Source organism: Parasteatoda tepidariorum, chromosome 2 (genome assembly GCF_043381705.1).
Source record: "Parasteatoda tepidariorum isolate YZ-2023 chromosome 2, CAS_Ptep_4.0, whole genome shotgun sequence".
NCBI lineage: Eukaryota > Metazoa > Arthropoda > Arachnida > Araneae > Theridiidae > Parasteatoda > Parasteatoda tepidariorum.
Window position 1 is genome coordinate 48,981,638 of NC_092205.1, and position 11,951 is coordinate 48,993,588.

The 11,951-nt window shown below is 29.5% G+C and overlaps 1 pseudogene; it reads left to right on the top strand.

Annotated features, from left to right (window-relative positions):
• The first annotated feature begins 1,413 nt into the window (after window positions 1–1,413).
• On the top strand, window positions 1,414–3,019 carry LOC107454489 (proteasome subunit alpha type-3 pseudogene; annotated as a pseudogene).
• The last annotated feature ends 8,932 nt before the right edge of the window (window positions 3,020–11,951 follow it).

Consider the following 11,951-nt stretch of genomic DNA (forward strand, 5'->3'; position numbering starts at 1 on the left):
ATTTGACTTAATTAACTAATTGTCAGTAAGTTAAATTTTGAAACTATTTTTTACTGAATATGTTAACAGAGGGATTTTGCACTTTCATGCAGCATTCTATACGTTAAGAGAACTATAAGCTTAAAAGAGGAGATCATGAGCTTAATTAACAAAATTTTAAATTTTAATTACCAGTATTATCTATCATTAAATTAATTATCAGTATTATCATAGCATTAAGGTTCATTTTGTTCTCTTTTAGAATTTTTGTTTCACCTTCAGAAGCAACCCCCCCCCCTCGATTTCTTGAAGTAAATGTCTAACTATGAATGTTTGCATAAATCAGAATAGCACAGTTTGTAAGAGATTACAACTTTATGTGGCCGATATTGAAATGAGTGATTTTAACAAATTGGCATTTTTTTAAACTTGCATTAGTATTTTTTGATTTTAACTGTCACTTTTACTTTCATTATGACTGACATTTTGGACACTCTCTTGTAGTTGTAGTCTCAAGAGTGATTTTAATTGAACAAAGATTGCATTCAAATTATTATTATTATTATTAATGCTATTTATTTATTCATGCTTTTTTTTGTAAGATGAAAAATGCAAGCATGTAAAATATTCATCATATTTAACAATTTGCAAGGATATAAATCAATGTAAATTTTTAAATTAAAACTGTATATACATTTTAAAAAACTCACAAAATACAAAACACACAAAACTCAAATACAAAAGCTCACAAAAACTTCTTATGTGCTGCTGCTATGCTCATCTATTTTCAGCAAAGTTGTAAACAAAAGTTATTTATTAATAAAGTTAAAGTAAATCTTTAATGTTTTGAAGTACCGCAATACTTATGTTGGAAGAATTAAATACAATATTCAGCTTAAATTATTTGTTCTAATTATTATTACGATATATATATATATATATATTGTTGTTGTAGTTCATTTACGTCGTACTAGAGCTGCAAAATGGGCTATTGGTGACTGTCTGGGAAACATCGCTGAGGATGACCCGAAGACAATGCCATCACAATTTCAAGTTATACCAAGCATTTATTTATTTACTTATTTATTGTTACACATGCAGGTTTGCGCTCTCATTACAAANTATATATAAACTACAGTCGATCGAAAACATTTCAAAAATATCTTTAGATTACATGTGATTTATTTTCTTCTCTAATCTGCTTATTAATATGATGATAACAAGTAAAAATTAAGGAATTCTTATTTACAAAACAAGTAATCTGGTACTCATCAACAGCAAACAGCAAAAGCATATAATTTCACGTCATCGCCTCATCATTTCGTGACGTCACGTTATTGCTTTCAATCTCATTTAAACTATATTCATTACACAAGCTGAACTTGTTGATATAAATTAGTGATTTAGTTCAGCCATGCCACTGCTGATGTCAAACGTGAATTTATTTTGTGAAATAAACAAATGTCATTTCTCCCGCCATAACTTTAACGTTTATAATATTCCATTATTGCTCTTAAAGAAAATATCCTATTTAATCGAAAATGACATCAATTGGTAGTGGATACGATTTTTTTACCTCTCAATTTTCCCCAGATGGCCGTATATTTCAAATAGAGTATTCTGAAAAAGCAGTTGAAAGAAGCGGAACTGTTATAGGCTTACGAGGAAAAGATGGCGTAGTTTTTGCAGTTGAGAAGCTTGTGACTTCGAAGTTATGGGAACCTGGAGCCTACAAAAGGATCTTTACCGTAGGAAAGCACGTTGGTATAGCTGTCGCTGGAATGATTACAGATGCAAGACGAATCGTAAAAGTTGCCAAATCAGAAGTTACACATTATAAATCTACATATAATGTTGATATTCCTCTACATCATCTTAAATTCCGTGTGGCTATGCATGTGCAAGCCTATACTTTATTTAGTGGTTTACGACCATTTGGTTGTAGTGTAATGATGGGATCTCACGACCATTGTGGGCCTCAGTTATTTTGCATTGAACCATCTGGCACTTCGTGGGGTTATTTCGGTTGTGCAATAGGTAAAGCTAAGCAAGCGGCGAAAACGGAGATAGAAAATCTGGGTGATATAAAAAATATGACTTGTGTACAACTTATTAAAGAAGCTGCAAGGATAATATGTTTGGTACATGATGAGATTAAGGATAAAGATTTTGAACTTGAACTTAGTTGGGTTGGCGATATTTCTAAACGCCAGCACGTACTTGTTCCACAAGAAATTTTCGATGAAGCTGAAGCTTATGGGAGAAGAGCAATGCAAGATAATGATTCTGATGTAGATAGTGACTAGTTATTCATTTGTTAATAACGATAATATTTTATTCATGCTGAGTTTGGTATATGTTTTTCGTAGTAATAAGCTAAACATGACTTTTTGTAGTTTTAGTAGATTTTCTTGATTTACAAGAATATTTCTTGGATAAAAAATCTATTTGTAGGTGCCTTTTGTCAAAAATTGTCAATTTTTGAAGTAAATTGTATATACGTGCAATGCCCAGTAAAATAAAATGGTACCGAAAACAAAACATAATTAAAACCTTATTTAGAGATTATCTTTGCAGGTTGCCATAAGTAAAACAACATCCCTCAACCAGGCTTTCAACTTGGCGATATTCCAAAGGAAATCTCAAAATATAGTTAAACTGGGTGAATCCTAGAATAGCCCATCCCGTGGCGATTTTTTTAAATCTCGCCAAGCAAGTTTTTGAAATCTGACTAAACTAGGTTTTCGGAAGATTCGGGGAGATTATTTTGAACGTCAGATCACGCCCCCAAAATTTTTAAACCTGATTAGTTTTTTGATATGTATACCTATGCGAACGTTGGATTTCGTTAGAAAAGAGGTAAAAGGGTTTATTTTTTTGAAAGTTTATGCTTCTGATCTCTTGCTGTTAGAATGACCGTTATTATTTCATTTTTTATTCGTTATATCATTTATTACCGTTATTATATCATTTTTTAATCCTTTTTCTGTGCGGTATCGGTAGAAAATGGCATGCGAATGGACGAGTGAATTTTTAACTATTGAATGCAAGAGGTCGATGATTGAATAGTGTATGTATCAAAATTTAATTTCGAAAACGTATGAATGCCCTAAATGTGGAAAACAAATGAGTTTGATTGAGAGAAAGGATACGGTGGATAATTTTGAATGGAGATGTTGAGAGCGTGGATTGAATGTGTTTGCGCATGATGTTTATCTACAGCGCTTTCATTTGGGAGGTCATAAGGACGTACTCTCCGGTGTCAAACGATGAACCATCAGGGTAAAGGTAATGTTATTTTTTATTCCGTTTAAAAATATTTTAGTAAATGTACAATAATTTAAATTGTTTTTGTTTTTAATAATCAAAAAGTAACGTTGATCCCAGTAATAATCTCCAACTTGGCATGATTTCAAAAACGCACCAAGAGGTGGGCTATTCTAGGATTTTACCTAAATTAAACCATTAGGGACATAGTATGGCATATATTTTTAATGCTTACCTAAAGAAACTTTCATTAGGAAATAAAATGTATGCCATTAATAGTGTTTACGATTAAAGTTTATTATTTGCACAAACTTAATGTTAAAAACTTATTTTACTTACCCATTAAACAGTAGAAAAATCTCTTTCAGGCTAAAATGCTTTATTTAATTTCTCTAAAATGCTTTAGGTAGGTGTCCTGGAATAAAAAGTTATATTCAGTTATCGTTAAAGAAGTTTATAACTTCATGCTGTGAACGTAACTTATAACTGTGTAAATTAATTTTTTTCACTTTGTTCTTCTTATCTACGTGTTTTATTCTATTAGTGTGAATTAACCGTAATAAAAATAAATATTCATCAGATAAAAATATGTAGCCGGTTGATGCATTGATCCATTGATGTCGAAGCTTGATGATTTTCGCTTACCTTCGTCTGATTACCCAGTTAATGGATAAGTATCATTAGTTATTTATAACAATAAAATGGTGCGTATCCATTTCGCCGATTCTGGCGATAAAGTTGCCAACAAATATACAGTGAACTACACTGTTTTTTAAATTATTTTTTTGCTTGTATTCGAATAAATAAATCATAAAAACAATAAAAAATAAATATATAAAATCGGAAAATTTACTTGTGCCGTTAAAATATACCAGCACTGAAAAAAATAATACGGCGGAAAAAAAACCAAGGAAAAAACTCTCTCTTGGCTACTCTTCTGTTCACCGGGGCTAAGGAAATCCAACTATTCTTTTTTAATTTTTATGCATTTAAAAATGTTGGCGGAGATCTATTTTTTTTGGCGACTTTTCGCTTGTGCCCAGAAGACAGAAAAATACCTTTTTTTTTGTTCATGGATTAAGGAATGACTTTCCGATTATATTGGGATAAAGTGTTTGTGCCTAAATATATTTTTTCGATTACAATTTTAAAGTGCGCTGAAGGCAGCTTTTTTGAAATTTCATGCAAACAGTTGTTGTCCCTCAAATTCTTATTTCGTATTTGTGATATTATAAAAATTCGTCTCAAAACAATTATTTTACAATTGTTGAAATAAATTTTAAATATTTATTTTGTATTATATATATACAGCGTAAAACATTTAGTTCGCTTTTAACTTATCAAGCTTTTTTTAAAGAAGTATATTACTGAAAGTGAGTTTTTTTAACAGCATATTAAAATTTATGTTTTCAACTTATCTTTTATGCTACGCATTTTATAATTCTTGTGTTTTATATTCTTATAATTGTATTACAGTAATATATTTCTTATTTTCCGAAGAAAAACCTATAACCCACAAATAAGAAATAAAGTTTTTTGGATTCCACAACTGTTTAGCAACTAAGATATTTTCCCCGACATATTTACTCAAGCAAACTCGAAAAACAAACTTAACTGAAAAAATATTTTTGCTCGATAAATAAGATTAAGATGTTAAGAAAAACATGTATATTCGATGCTCCGGTGAGTTTTTTCCGGACTCTAATAATACTAAAAGCCAGAAAAATTTGTGAATAATATAGTAGCAATAATCGTTATATGTATTTTTAGAATAAATGGAAGTTGTAAAACTATATTTCTTTTCACCGAAATCGCTCTGAGCAAGCTCACATTAATGCTAATGTTTCGGAAATTGTTTCAAGTTCATCCTCCCCCTGAGCAACAATTTCTTTCCTTAATGCAACCGCATTTCCCCTCTAATGTTATCTTTTCATGTTTTGATTTCCCAAGTCACGGAAAAGAAACCAGTGGGCGAAGTCTACAAAGGCTTTTAGTTTTTTTTTTACTCGAGAAAGTTAATTGACGGACTTCTCTATAAAAGAAATTTGAGAGAAGTGCTTTTGTTTAATCCCCAAGGATAGTTATTTTGCAACATACCGCTTTTATTTCTATATCATAAACACAAAAACAGGAAAAATGAACCTTTTGAAGGAAGGAAAATAAATGTTATCTTTCTGGTAAAAACTTCAATGGAAAATAATAAGTAACCGTGTATAAGAGATATAAATTAATCAATCCTTGTTCTGAAAATGTACAGTGAATCCTGTGAAAGTTGATATTTGCTCCCTGAAGTTCGTGGTGGTATTGCTCCAAATTCATATGCTTAGAGTAAACATTTGATCTGATTTCAGTTCTACAATGAAATAACTGTGAACAAGCAAGAAGGAAGGAAAACAAATGTTATCTTTCTGGTAGAAACTTCAATGGAAAATAATAAGTAACCGCGTATAAAATAAATAAATTAATCAATCCTTGTTCTGAAAATGTACAGTGAATCCTGTGAAAGTTGATATTTGCTCCCTGAAGTTCGTGGTGGTATTGCTCCAAATTCATATGCTTAGAGTAAACATTTGATCTGATTTCAGTTCTGCAATGAAATAACTATGAAGCAAGTTTTTTCTTTTCTACATTCAAATTTCAATTATCTTCTCACTTCTAGATTAATTTTTACACTTTATCTCTGCAAATGTTGAGCAGTTTAGTAAAAATTTCGACACTTTTTCATATCTTCTTATTTTGTAATCATTTCAATAAATCTATGGTCAGTCATTACATATTGTTCTGATGATTTTTGTTTAAACTTAGTTTTTCTTCTTCTCAAAAAGCATTTTTTAAAGAAAAATTAATTGGATACCTGCAATATTGCCGTCATCGTAGAATCAACCAGGTGTTAATCAGATTCCACACACGCATGACGTTTCTTACAGGTTATGCTAAATCACTTCATTTCTTCTTGAGTTATAAATTTCCAATTGTAGTTAGCAACCTAAAGCTAGTTATAATAATATTTACACTTATATAACTTCACATTTTTCAATAGTGTATTAAGGATATGCATTCAAAATTTTGCGTTTAAACGAAAGGCGTACCAGCTGGAAGATTAAAAGTTATACATTTTCAATAACTGAAAATTTCAATATTTTACTTTAGAATTTCAATTAATCAATAATCATCGACATGGTAGGTTTAATTCCCCCCCCCCTCTGTCTAGTTCCATGAATGACATTTGATTATTTATTGATGTTAATTTTCAAAAAGAAAATGATTGCTAAAATTATTATGAAATAATTATAATCTATTTTCATGAAGATAAATTTAAACGCACCTGTCATAATGAGAAAAATCGCATTTAGAAAACCCGAAAGTAGGATTTTGAAATTAAGACTTGAAACAGTCATGTTCTTGGCTAAGTCATGTGCATTGGTAAATCTCTATTAATAACTTTAAACAGAAGTCATTAATTTTTCAATAACTCGTATTCCCGATTTTTTAATTGCTTAATTAATCTAATTATCCTTGTCTCGAAATTTTTAAAACATGATAGGTAAAATTATTGTGAAATAAATTAAATTTATTATTTCAAAAATAAATGAATCATACTAGGAAAAAATAATGTTTAGAGGACAAATAAATGCCATGCCATTGAAAGTAATTAAAATGCTATATTGCAAAGTGTCAAACCTCCCCCCTGTCATCATGATGGTTATAGGGGTCGTTGACACTCTTTTAGACAAGGAATATCCCCTTGAGTTGTTGGCTCCATCATTTCGATTGTCTTCAGGAAGACATCTTGGCGATGAAAATCTCCTCGCCTTATCACTTCGCGTATTAACTCTCATCACAATCTCCGAAAGACATTCCAGGAGCAATGAACTTCCATAGTTTCTACAGGGTAATATTCTTTAAAAAATGAAACGAATTGAGTTAACTGTTTGACTTTTCGGTTGATAGTTTCTGAGCCAGACTGTGCAAACAAAACGATTTACACGTGCTTTATTTTTTCCCTTCATTTTGTGAGAAGGGTTCGAAAAAAGTAACAAGTTTTATTTGCAAAATGTGAATATTTTGTTCGTAAAAATAGAAAGTTTCTTGAAAAATGTGTCGTTGCTGATTGGAGCTTCATGAGTTGGATAAAAATTCTATGTTAGTTTTGACGTGTACACACAATTGTATCTACAACAAGCAACAGTGTACAAATAATTGAATTGAAAAGCAATTTTATTACATCTATACATAAATAATTTCTTCAAATGAATATTTTAAAACGCACTAAATTGTCGATATTTAACTTTTTTTCCTTAAGCTTTTATTCTGGGTTATTTTAATTACCAAACTAAATGAGTATTTTTAGAATGCTTGCCAAAATTGAAATAAAAATTATATCTGCATGAAAATTCTCAGATTAATTTTTAAGTGAGGATAAAACAAAAGTATCATAAAAATTTGATGAATAGCTGTTGATAAAGACGATATTACGTGTATTAAATCATACTTGAAGAAAATTGAAGAGAAGTGAAATAAGATTATCAATAAGGCCTTCAAATTTTGACCACTATACGATCAAATTTAGATTTTTTCTCCCTCCTTCCACAATGATGACTCATCAAATCTTAATAGCATTTTTTCTTGCTGTTATATTAATTAGCGTTCTTTATATGTACAGTCCGCAAAAAAAAACGAATCACCCTGAATAACTTTCGTTCTAATGATCGGATTTTCACGAACTAAGTGTCAATCTTAATGGTTCCTGGGGGTGACCTCAAATATGCTAATTAATTAGTGCTAACTATTAATTAAGTTACGAAATCAGACACAAAAACGTACTTTCTCTGAATAAACATATATTTTTTTTTACATATTTGGAATCTAGACACTTGAATTAGGGGGGGTAGACAAAATTTTAAAAAAATTGGGTGGTAAATTGGGTAGCAATAAAGGTTTATATATTTGGCGATAGTCCAGAAAACCGCCAAAAAAAGTCGCCTGTGCAAATTAATATTTTAAGATAACCCATTGACTAATTCAAAAGAGGAATGCTTCATTTTACTAGGTTGCTAGGCAACCACGCTCTGACTATAAAAAAAATTGAAATAATGTTTGTGATTGCTGGGAGAGGTTTAATTAATTGTTAACAGTAAATATCTCGAAGTTTCTAGGCAATAGACAATTTTTAAGCTGATTTCTGTCCAAAAAGCAAAAAAAAAAAAATTTTTTTTAAATCCCCTTTGAAAAGAAAATTTGTATCGATTTATAAATTATTTATGATTTTCTAAGTTTCTAGAATTTAAATACATGAACTTTTTATTTGATATTATATAGATTATGCTGTTTTTGCTACATTTATTCGAGGATTTCATACTAAAATTAAATTAACATAACTTATTATAGCTATATAAAAAATTTTAGGGATAATCATTTTTACAGCTTTAATCGAGTCTTATATGCAAGAAAGTTTTAAAAAAAGAAAAAAATTGTTTAGTAATTCTAATGCAAATTCACAAGGTTTTATATAATTTACGAGATTTCTTTTTTCTATAATTCAAGGAATTGCTGAATGTTTAGTGCCATTTTAAAAACATTGAAATATGTTATGTTTAAGAATAAGATATTGAAATGATATGTTGCACATTGTATGATTCATTGTTTAAAAAATCACTTCATTCTGCTAGATAGTTAGGTTACATGGTTTTCTTTGGATAAAAATGAGCAAATAGCATCCTCATGTTTCGTTACATTGTGAAACTTACGTTCGCAAATTGACCATAAAATGTCCCACGGCATATTCTTCAATTAAGATACGCTACATTTACCACCAAATACTGCTACTATGATTAATTTGTTTTCTTATATATATCTGATACTTTCTTTTTAAACATAGCTCGTAAGATCTTTAAGATACTGAAATGGGGGCACAAAAACTTAAAAGATAAAATATTTAATTTCATTAACTCAAAATATCAGGTCTCAAAATTTTAACTTTTAAGTTAAATATAACTTTTACAATATGGATTCTCTTACGCTTTTAAAGACCACATAAATCCTGTTAAAATATTAAAATGCATATGTATACTTTAACGAGTGTAAAATCCTTATCAAAATAATGATCAAGACCCAAATGTAAAACAGTATAATTGACGATAAAAACTCAACTGGCTTCAAAACATATGAAGAGGGAAACAAAAGTCAACATGTTTCGAGCGTTCAAATATAATCGCCCATTCTCAAGACTTGTCAGGCTTGAATAACTTGTAACTTTTATTATTGGACGCTCAAAACATGTCTATTTTTATTATCATCCATTATTTTTTTAAATCATTGACGTTATTATATTTTCGATTCAGTTTCTTGGGATTATCCATTTAGTTACACAACATATTAAAATATTTCACTCTATATTAAAATAAGTTTTACATAAGTTATAGGCACAGGTTCTTAGATTGAAAAAATAATAATTCACTACTTTGTAAAAAAAATCAATGCAGTAAATTTTTTTTTTTTTTTGCTACAAGCCTTAACATTTTAATTTAAGGACATCAAAAAATTCCGTTTACAATTAAAATTTATATTATTTATTATCTTTATAAATATAGTGATTAGTTATTACATCATACCTTAGACACCTTAATAAACTATGTTTACTGACTAAATATAATAATAAAAGCTTGAATGGAAAATTTCTTTGCAGGCTTTTGTGCCAATAATTAGCTAAATTTTTATCTTATTGCGGTCTTTAATGTCTTGACGGGAGCTAGTAGGAAAAATCCATTTAAAGACAATCATCCAGGTAAAAAATGGGTGAAGTTTTTTTCAAGGTGACATCCAACGATAACTCAGGGCAATGCAAAGATAATTTCAAAAAGGAAAACTTCCCTTAGAGAATAAAATTCGAAATACTGATTTTAAGAACTTTAGAAGAATCTTTAAGAGGGAAGTAGCCCTGGCATCCTTTTAGAAAGTGATTGCATTTACAATGCGGACGAAGCAAGAGTTGAATACTGCCCTTAAACGGGAAAAATTTTTCTCCCTAAAAATTATAAGGATTTATATTCCAAAGTACCCAGGAAAGAAAAAGTACCTCCCTTGGTAGTTTTTCCTTACTGAAGAATTCTTTGAGATATTACAGAATCAGTCCCTGCTATATATTTCATTGGAAAAAGTGATTCATGAAATGAAACGATGATCGCAGCAACATTTTACAAATATATTGCAAATGTTTCTACCCATGGCTAATTAAAAATGCTATCAAATTCCCTATTTTGCTTGTTCTGGATAGGTATAAATCTCATATCAATTTGAAACTGAGCAAGTTTTGTTCATCAAAACAAATTTTCTGGTTTAGTTTTCTACGTAATTCTTGGAAATCTCGTTAGATCTTGAAAACAAAAGAATTGTAAAACAATATGTCTAGAAAATTTTACATCCATTTTTAAATAAGATTTGAGGCATCAACTGATGAAGTTAAAATGCTTTTATGAAATGCGATATTTTTTCATTCGATGTAGAAAACGTTGACTGTAACAAATGCATGCAAAACAGACACCAAGAGTTAATGAGCAAGACAACTTATCAACAAAACACATGCTTCGAGAGTAACGATGCGCTATTTCTTCAGAAGCTTGAGAAGGAAATCTCACAAGTTATGTTGCAAATTTTTAAAGGAACATTGACAGAAAAGTTTAATCTCCCAAATATCCAATAGCCTGCGCTTTTCTCAATATTGAAGAATTTATTTCAAAAAGAACAATTGTATAATCAAATTTTGGCTCTGAAGCTGAGACAACTAACATTAATAATGAAAGTATCTTGAAAACCGATTTTGAGATAAGTCCTCTTGAGGCATTGTTAGTTGCAAAAACGATTGGTTTCATAAGTAACTACTAGATATAAGTCAATGAGAGATGGGTTTTACTCAAACTTCGAAACTCCTTTTTCTCATTTATTATCCAGTGAGGAATTCTGGAAATGGAACTGGAAAATCAAAAGAAATTTCGAAGATACATTTACATTGGCCAAAAATTTGGAAAAAAGAGGAAGGTTAAATCAAAAGAAAAAGAAATAAATTACTCATGACGAAGAGAAAAAAAATACTTAAAAAGATTTAAAAAAAAGCTTAAAAAATATGAGGAAAAGATTAAACAAAAAAATGATCGAATTATAATAATAATAAAAACATCATCAGATTACACAATGATAAACATTCATAATTTAGAACGGACTATTAAACTGTGAGAAAAAAATGAAAAACATTTTTTTAAAATTATGTATTCAAACATATTTTACTTTCCATTCCATGACTGAAAAAAAAGTAAAATTTTCCACATTAACTATGGTTATATGTCGTAATTCCAAGAAAAATCTTGTTTTTAGACATTTGTGTGGCCTATGGATTCCTAACGAGCATCAAACATTATCAAAATTAAGTGTTCATTCTCTGGAAAATTTAGTGTTTATTCACTGGTAAGAACTGTTCCTTCACTTGGTCATCTTACTACTTATTATTTAAACCACCAAAAGCTTAAAACAATATTATGTAAGTTATCTAACTTTTTTTACATAATTTGCATTTAATAACAAATATGTCGAAACCATCATTTAGCTAAAATTACAAATTTTGAAATTTTTATGAATTTTTTTTAAAGGCAAGCTAAGCTTAAGTGTTCCTTCATTGTTTAGTTTACCCTATAAGATGTTGAGAAATTTGCGAT